This window comes from Callospermophilus lateralis, chromosome 18 (genome assembly GCF_048772815.1).
Source record: "Callospermophilus lateralis isolate mCalLat2 chromosome 18, mCalLat2.hap1, whole genome shotgun sequence".
NCBI lineage: Eukaryota > Metazoa > Chordata > Mammalia > Rodentia > Sciuridae > Callospermophilus > Callospermophilus lateralis.
Genome location: NC_135322.1, coordinates 7,023,428 through 7,033,351, shown reverse-complemented (window position 1 = coordinate 7,033,351; position 9,924 = coordinate 7,023,428). Strand labels below are relative to the sequence as shown.

The following is a 9,924-nucleotide window of genomic DNA, read 5'->3' as shown; positions in this document are numbered from 1 at the left end:
CTAAATATTTTTTTAAAAAAGAGTAAATTAACAGGCTACATCAACTTTAATTCACAAAAAAATACTCATGGTTCCCTTGGTGTCATGGCCAAGGCAATTATGCATTCTTTTATTCAATTCCAAGCTTAATTTCTAATATCTGTAACACTCAGGTCACACATCATACTTCACACAATGATGTGGGTTACAGAAAGACTAAGGAAGGATTAAGGCAACCACAGGGTTACAGGATGCTGTGCCCAGAACAGAGACTGACCCTAGATATTAATGGAAAGAGTCATCTTAGGTGGTCAGACAAGGTTTTTTTTTAATTTATTCTTATCAGTTATACATGATAGCACGATGCTCTTTGATTCATTGTACATAAATAGAGCAGAATTTTCACTTCTCTGGTTGTCCCAAAGTAGGGTCACACCATTCGTGCAATCATACATGTACCTAGGTACCATCTTTCCTATCCCCATGCCCCCACCCCCCCACTTCCCTTTGCCCCAAACAAAGTTCCTCCATTCATCCCATGCCACCCCCATTATGGATTAGCATCCACTTATCAGAGAAAACATTCAGCCTTTTTTTTTTTTTTTTTTGAGATTGGCTTACGTCACTGAGCATGATATTCTCTAACTCTATCCATTTACCTGCAAATACCATAATTTTATTCTCTTTTATTGCTGAATGATACTCCATTGTGTATATATACCACAGTTTCTTTTTTTAATATTTTTTAGTTCTAGGTGGACACAGTATATTTTTTAATATTTATTTTTTAGTTCTAGGTGGACACAATATATTTCGTTTTTATGTGGTGCTGAGGATAGAACCCAGTACCTCAACCATGCTAGGCGAGCACTATACCATTGAGCCACAACCCCAGCCCCACAGTTTCTTTATCCATTCATCTATTGAAGGACATCTAGGTTGGTTCCACAGTTTAGCTATTGTGAATTGTGCTGTTATGAACATTGACGAGGCTTCATCGCTGTAGTATGCTGTTTTTAAGTCCTTTGGGTATAGACCAAAGAGTGGGATAGCTGGGCCAAATGGTGATTCCATTCCAAGTTTTCTAAGATTGGCAGCACCAATTTGCAGTCCCACCAGCATTGTATGAGTGTGCCTTTTTCCCCACATCCTCGCCAACACTTATTGTTGTTTGTATTCTTGACAACCGCCATTCTGATTGGAGTGAGATGAAATCTTAGAGTAGTTTTGATTTGCATTTTTCTAATTACTAGAGATATTGAACATTTTTTCATATATTGAGTTGATCAATTGTATATCTTCTTCTGTGAAGTGTCTGTTTAGCTCCTTAGCTCATTTATTGATTGGGTTGTTTATTGTTTTTTTTTTCCTGTTAAGTTTTTTGAGTTCTTATATATATCCTAGAGATTAGTGATCAATCTGATGTGCATGTGGCAAAAATTTGCTCCCAAAATGTAGGCTCTCTGTTCACCTCATTGATTGTTTCTTTTACTGAGAAGAAGCTTCTTAGTTTAAATCCATCCCATTTATTGATTCTTGATTTTATTTCTTGTCCTTTAGAGGTCTTGGTAAGGAAGTTGGGGCTTAATCCAACATGATGAAGATTTGGGCCTACTTTTTTTTCTATTAGGCATAAGGTCTCTGGTCTAATCCCTAGGTCCTTGATCCACTTTGAGTTGAGTTTTATGCATGATGAAAGATAGGAGTTTAGGATCTGGGGTTGTGGCTCAGTGGTAGAGCACTTGCCTGGCATGTGCGAGGCACTGGGTTCGATTCTCAGCACCACATATAAATAAGTGAACAAAATAAAGGCCCACCCAACATCTAAAATTTTTTTTAATTTATTTAAAAAGATAGGGGTTCAGTTTCATTTTGCTACATATGGCTTTCCAGTTTTCCCAGCACCATTTGTTGAAGAGGCTATTTGTTCTCCAATGTGTGTTTTTGGCACCTTTGTCCAAGATGAGATAATTGTGTTTATGTGGGTTTGACTCTGTCTTCTATTCTGTACCACTGGCTTACATGTCTATTTTGGTGCCAATACCATGCCATTTTGTTACTAGAGCTTTGTAGTATAGTTTAAGGCCTGGTATTGTGATGCCCCCTCCTTCACTCTTCTTGTTAAGGATTGCTTTGGCTATTTGGGGGTCTCTTTTTTTTCCAAATGAATTTCATGATTGCTTTTTCTATATCTATAAGGAATGACATACAAGGGTTTTAACCAAACAATTCAGCAGAGATGAAAAGGAAAGAATTCAAATGGATGGCAGTTACTACAATGTTAGCCTGAAGTGTTTGAAGTGAGGAGTCATGCATTACTGTCACCAGTAGCATAAACCTCTCTTGAGCTGAAACCCAGGGTCAGAGAGCTAGAGGTTCATCCATGTTGCAATTTTCCTGTATAAGATTCAAGACAAGTAAACAGGTGACAGGGTCAGGTGCCACTGTGTCTATTCTTGGGATACACTTTATTTTATGGATCTTAAATGAGATGGTTATATTTTATTAGGTTGACAAGCTATTGTCTGTTTTTTTTTAACATGTGCTCCTGATTTAATTTGGTAAGTTGACACAAGTTATCAAGTATTGTTTGTTTACTTGAATAAACAAGATGTAGAGTCATGCTACCTTGGCACCTGTGGAGTTACTCAAAGTGGAGTAACTCATGGCACATTACTGCTTTATAAAATGGAGTAACTCTGTGTTAAGCACAGCCTGAAAACTGTTGTTTTTTTCTTTGTTGTTGTTATCGTTTCTACTGAGGATTAAACCCAAGACTGCTTAACCACTCAGCCACATCCTCAGCCCTTTTTTATATTTTTATTTAAAGACAGGATCTCACTGAGTTGCTTAGGGCTTCGCTAAGTTATTGAGGCTGGTCTTGAACTCGTGATCCTCCTGCACTGCTGGGATTACAGCTGTGTGCCACCAAGCTCAGCCTGAAAACTACTGTTTGATAGACCATGGAATAACTCTCCACACTTGGGCTTCTGGGACTGAGACCTGCGTGTGTCTTCACTGGTAGCTGGGTGTCACCTGAGAAGAAGCCTTTCTCCAGTTCTGTCAGGTTTACCAACATCTCAGACCCGGCAATCCAATCTCATACTTGGAATCCCTCTCACTTCCCCTCCTATCCTGTCTCTAGTATGCCTTCTCTTCCTCTTCCAGCAAGAGACAGTTCTATGTTTTCAGGGTTCTTGGAATTGGACCTGGACAGCATATTCCCAGGCTTTCAGGACTTAGAGGGCAGTCACCTTTGGAGGACCATTATTCTGCCTACCTCAGGTACTGACTGCGTTATCGTTCATCTCTTTCCTCTCATTCCCTGACTTTCATTTTACATACCAATTCCATCTGTGGCTTCTTGTTTCTCTCTGTATCCCTGTCTGTTTGGATATGATTTGTCCCCCAAGAGTTCATACTGGTTCCCAATGCGGCTGCATAAAGTGTCACCAGCTGGCTGGGCTGGCAAGTAAAAAAACCACACAAACACAGAAATACCTTTTTGGGGGTCAGGATGGCCATGAGACCTCTGCTCCCACGCTGGAGGGCAAAGGGAGCTAGGGAGGCAAGAGGCAAGAAACCAAGCACAAACTGAAACTCCCTTCTTTATGGGAAAAAGCCATTTGGTAGAAACTTCCTCCCAAATAAGGCAAGGGATTGGGTTTTGACAGGTGATGCTTGGTGATGTCTTGTGGTCAGCAGATTGATTGACATCTTAGAAAGCCACACCCATCTCAAGTGCTGTGTGGGATCACAGGCAGAGCAAGAGAAAAAGCACACATATGTCACACAGCCCATTCAGGCAGTAATATCAGGCCAGTCCACTCATACACTCAAATGTGCATAGTTCACACATACCGCCCACGGATGGCTCGCGACAATAAAGAGGTGGTGGGCCTTTGAGAGATGGGACCTAATGGAAGATGATCAGGTCGTTTGGGCCACTGCCCTTGAAAGAGATTTAGTAGTTCACATGGACCCTCTTAGTTCTGCAAGATTGGGCTGTTGTGAAAGAGTGAGGCTGGCCTCTCTCTACTCCCTGGCTTCCTTCTCACCATGTGATGTGGCCCTCTTTAAACATATTCTGACCATGATGTGCTGCAGTGAAAGGGGCCCTTACCAGAACCATAGCCATGCAATTTGGACTTTTAGCCTCCAAAACTATGAGTTAAACAAAATTTTCTTTATTAAATACCCATACTTGGGTATATCGTTATTAAATACCCATGGGTATTTTGTTGGAGCCATGGAAAATAATACCTAACTCAGACCCCATCTCTGCTATGCCTGATGCCTCAGTCAAACCTGAAAGTCATGGGACCCTATCTCTGGAGGCCTGCCCACTTTGTCCTTCCCCAGAACATCTGCTATATCCTGTGAGACTCCCCCACCATGGCCTACCATCTAGAAGGCAGATCTGGGTCTCTCAGTACTGAGTCCCACAGGGGACCCGGACACAGCTTTCTCTATTGAAACCCCGTTTCAGGGTTGGATCACCCCACAAACAGATGGGCATACTCAGGAACCCAGGAATGCACATGTATAAATAAAAGTGACCTTTTTTTGAAATTATATATTTGGTAATTCCAAAAAACATATCAATATGGTCCTCATGGGGAACATCAGAACTTGATGAAACGTTCACTTTCCCCATTCACCTCTGTGCCATTAACAAATAGATATTCTGTTGATGTGTCTTTGATAAGTGTATTTGTTTGCTAGGGCTGCCAGAGCAAACCCGTGGACTAGGTGTCCTAAAAAATTATATTCTGTTGTGGACCTAGAAGACCAAGATCAAGGACATTTGGTTGCTTCTGAGGTATCTCTACTTGGCTGTGTTCTCACTCTCTCCTCTTGTGGTCTCTTTTATATGTATATACATGCCTGTGCCGAATTTTTTCCTCTTAGAGGGACACCAGTTAGATTGTATTAGGGTCTACCCTAGGAAACTCATTTTATTTTAATTATTTCTTTAAAAACCTTATTTCTAAATACAGTTACATGCTGAGTCTAGGGCTTTAAACATATGAATTTTAGGGGGTGGGCACTATAAAATTTGTAACAATAAATACTCTTGCATATTGTGTTGATGCCTTATTATGTGTGTATATTTAATCTACATCAGAGGTATTACATATCTCATTTGATGGGGCTTTTTTTTTTCTCCCAGCACCATCTTCAAGATTCATCCACAGGGATGGGGATGTGGCTCAGTGGCAAAGAATTTGCCTACCAAGCATGAGACTCTGGATTTGATCTCAAAACATAGCAACTGCCCTACATTTTCTTTTATTAACTTTGGGTTTTACCCTTTGCATTTAGGACTTCATTAGCAACTAGTATCCACCTTATATTATTATGTTCTCTTGTGGCAGGGACACAGGAATAGGGCAACCTCAGTCCTTTTAGTGCTCAGGATCCTTAAAGGCCTAACTTAGACCAACTAGAGGAAGAAAGCAGTAAAGGATAAAGAACAGAATACTCATCTCTCTTGGACTTTAATTCCTCCAAGAAAACCCCACAGGATGGCCCAGTCACAAAGACTGATCTCAGCATCTTCCTCCCAGTGGCTTCAAGTGAGAGCCCCAACATCTACTTGGTTATCCAGGGCTGGTGTTTCCTCGTGTCATCCTATTTTTTTTTTTTTTGGCGGGGGGGTGTTGTTGTTGTTGTTGTTTTTAAAAGAAGGTGTTCATAACAGAATTTTTTAAACTTTTATTATTTTTTATTTTTATTTTTTAGTTGTAGTTGGACACAATACCTTTATTAAATTTATTTATATGTGGTGCTGTGGATTGAACCCAGGGCATCACACATGCTAGGCAAACCTCTACCACTGAGCCACCACCCCAACCCCTACTTTTATTATTTTTATTATTATTTTGGTATTGGGGATTGAATCCAGGGGTGCTTTACCACTGAGCTACATCCCCAGCCCTTTTTAATTATTTTTTGTAGTTGTAGATGAACAGCATATCTTTATTTTATTTGTTTCATTTTTATGTGGTGTTAAGGATCAAACCCAGTGCTTCACACATGCCAGGCAAGTGCTCTACTACTGAGCCACAACCCTAGCCAACATTCATTTACTCAACAAATATTTATTGAACTCCCAACACTGTTTCAGGCACTGAAGTTTAAGCTGTGAACACAGCAACATCCAGCTTCAGTGGATTCAGTAGAGGAGACAGACTGAGGATGAATAATAATAATAATAATACATACTGAGTGAGGATGAATGCTGTACATGATAACATAGTGTGAGGCAAAAAGGAAATTCAAGGGCGAGATTTTTACAGAAAGAATGGTCAAAGAAGGACACTCTGACATATGAGCAGAGACTGAAACGAAGGAATGGGGTGAATTCTATCTCGGGGAATTCTGGAGGAAAAGACTTTCAGACTGAAGAAACAGTAAACACAAAGGCCCTGAGGTCTGAAATGATTTGGCTTGCGCAAAAGTAAGGAGGCCAGGGCTGACAGAGCACAGTTATCTGTGGAAAAAAGATCATAAAAAATCATGTGGAGCTTTTGGTTGATATTGAGTGTTTATGTTGTCTACTTGCAGGGGCAAATAATCTAAGTGTAATAATTAAGGAAGTAATATGAACTTATTTACTCATCAAAAATATCATCCAGGGCTGGGGCTGTAGCTCAGTGGTAGAGCGCCTGCCTTACATATGTGAGGTACTGAGTTCAGTCCTCAGCACCACATAAAAATAAATAAATAAAGATATTGTGTCCATCTACAACTAAAAAGTATCACCCAATTATTAAGTATAAACCATAAACAAAAATATTATCCAAGTCAGGTACATAACACATGCCCATATCCCAACTACTCAGGAGACCAAGGCAGGAAGTTTGCTAGTTCAACGTCAACCTGGGCAACTTAGAGATATCCCATATGGAAATTTAAAAAAAAAAAAAAAAATATATATATATATATATATATATATGTGTGTGTGTGTGTGTGTGTGTGAGTGTGTGTGTGTATATATATATATATATATATATATATATATATAAAGGGTTGAAGAGGTAGCTTAGTGATTAAATGTTTCTGGGTATAATACCCAATATTGAAAAAGAAATAGAAAGAAGAAAAAAGAGAAAATAGCAATTTTCATGGGGGACATGATTACATATATATGGAAAATCCAAAATAATTTACAAATAAATTATTAGAATTAGTAAATTTATCAAGATTGTTGTATATGGCCTCAATGTACCAAAAAATCAATTATATCCCTAAACTTTAGGAACAAAAATAACTTATCAAAAAATGTTAAAAGGAACAATAGCATACAAGATAAAATGCCTAGGATTAAATTAACAAAAAATGTGCTTAGTCTAAACAGAAAACTATGAGACATTCCCGAGATAAATTTTAAAGATCTAAATAAATAATTCATAGCAAAGTATTCATAATGGCCAGAAAATCAAAAACAACCTAACATCCATCATGAGTAAAATGGTTAAGTAGTGGCATAGTCATACCTTGGAATATTATACAACAATGGAAAGAATGATTTACCATGCTACATAATGAATTCACAATGTTGAGCAAAAGAAGCCATAATAAAAACTGGTTACCTTTGGGGCTGGGAATATAGCTCAGTTGGTAGAGTGCTTGTCTTCATGCACCAGTCCCTGGGTTGATCCCCAACACAAAAAAAGAAAAAAAAAAGTGGTTACCTTTGGAGAAGGTGTGAGGAAAGCTTCTGGGCTATGGACAATACTGTGTGTGTGTGTGTGTGTGTGTGTGTGTGTGTGTGTGTGTGTATGCAAATGTGTGTGTTTACATGCACAGGTAGTATTTCATTAATATACTATTCTATAAAAATCCCATTGAGCCATAACTTAAGATTTATCACTTTATGTATGTTACAACTATTCTAAAAACATTTTTTTCCAGATTTTACAAAATAAGCCTGATCTCAAAAGGGAAAGAAAAGGAGAAGAAAAACTGAAAGAATAAACAGAATGAATGATAGAATAATAATAAAGGGGCTGGGGTTGTGGCTCAGTGCTAGAATGCTTGCATTGCATGGGTGAGGCACTGGGTTCGATTCTCAGCACCGCATATAAATAAGTGAATAAAATAAAGGTCCATCAATAACTAAAAGAAGAAGAAGAAGAGAAAGCTAAGGGGTTCCATATACTTGCAGTAAATATTGAGAAACCACATGACATGTATTCTTATTGAACTCACGCAAGACCTCATGAGGTGGATATTTGTCCCAATTTAGAGAAATTGAGGTTCAGAAAGGTAATGTCACCCATCAAGGTCACACAGCAATGGCACTAGGTTTGCCTGATTCATCATCTCACCTTTTTAACCACTGGACGCACCATCTGCCCAAAGAGATTCCTTTCCAGGCCTTTAACAAAGCACCATCTGATATTCAAAATAGTGACTACAAATTAACAAGATGATCTATAAGCCTTTGATTAGCATCTTAACAAGTCATCATGATTTTCATTTCTGGTAAGAAAACTCAGAAAGGGTAAACCATTGTGTCAAGGTCACAGCTAGTAAGAGATGGAGCCAAAATTCAAACCCAAGAATATCTGACTTCAGGCCCACTGCCTTATCATCACTTTCACTGCCTGGTAGTTAAGAGGCCTGAATTTCACTCATTCATTCATTCCAACAAAACTTTTTAAGCGCCTACAATAGGCCAGGCCTGTTGTAGTTCCTAGTCTCCTCATGCACAGAACAGAACTAGGGGAGGAGGATCTGGGATGGTAGATACCCAAATAGATGAAACATGTCAGGAGGACCGCTACCGCAGAGTAAGTGGACAGTGCAGCAGGAAAAGGGCTTTCTGAAGAAGTGACAGCTGGTCTGATGGTTGGATGAACAAGAGGATTCTTTCTCGGAGTCTAACCTAGCAAAGGGGCAGAATGGATGGGACTGTGTGTGTGTGTGTGTGTGTGTGTGTGTGTGTGTGTGTGTTTGTGCGCGCGCAGTGGTGGAGATAGAACCCAGGGCTTCATGCAGTCCACCATTGAATCACGTACCCAGTCCTTCGATGGGATATCTGTCTACCCATAAAATCTAAGGTTTTTTTTTTTTACTCCCCCGCCCCCCCCAAAAAAGGAATAAATGGTTTAAGAAAGAAGCCTTCAGGACCTATTAATACAGCGTGACTGGAGTCATAAAAGGGCCCAGGAATGGACTGGGTTAAGGTGAGGCTAGACATCATTGTGACGGTGCAGGGCAACCAGGCACGGAATACAGGGCAAAAAGAGCCCGGCTTGTTGGCTGATAAGAAATGGGGGATGGACACAGAATCCTTCAGTCCAACTCTCCGCTACTCGGCCCTATTTCACCAATGCTCAAGGCAGAAAGGGACACAGCAGAGCAAGCCACACAGCCACCTACCCTTCGCGCCACCCGCCACAGACCCCGCAGCAGTCGCGCGCCGCTCAAGTACCACAGGCCCTGGACACCCTTACGCATGCGCGCCCACAGCTTTACAGGTAACTGGAGAGAGCCGGCGCCGGCCGCGGTGTGCGCCTGCGTCCCGGGAGGAGTCCGGACGGGGCGGGGCTTAGACACCGCCCTTCTCGGAACCGCCCCGCCCCTTTGAGTTTCTGGCGGGAAAGCTGCACGCGCGCTTCTCCCCCACCACGCGCAACTGCCGTTCGTCGTTCGTGGCCTCCAGCCGTGTCCCGAGACTGGGACACGACTCCAGGTACGCCCTGCGTGCAGCAAGGTTATCCAGAGTAACCCTTTCATAGTGTGCCTGAAATCCTGGCAAGGCTCCCCAAAACATAGGACAGGTTCCCCAGTACCAGTACCTTCCGAATTCTGTTAAAAGACCTCTTGAAAACCTGACCAAACTCCCTCAAGTGCTAAAAGGAACCCCCTAGGAAATATTGCTGGTGACCCCTGAAATCCTGTCAGAATCTTCTAGAAATTCTGGCAGACTGT

General features: G+C 40.8%; 1 long non-coding RNA gene across 1 annotated transcript; it reads right to left on the bottom strand.

Moving 5' to 3' along the window:
* Positions 1-6,030: 6,030 nt before the first annotated feature.
* LOC143384498 (uncharacterized) lies at positions 6,031-9,435 on the bottom strand. Its single transcript, XR_013089345.1, has 3 exons — positions 9,373-9,435; positions 7,578-7,634; positions 6,031-6,475 (listed from the first exon to the last, which is right to left on the bottom strand). It is a non-coding gene; the product is annotated as an uncharacterized LOC143384498 (long non-coding RNA).
* Positions 9,436-9,924: the final 489 nt, after the last annotated feature.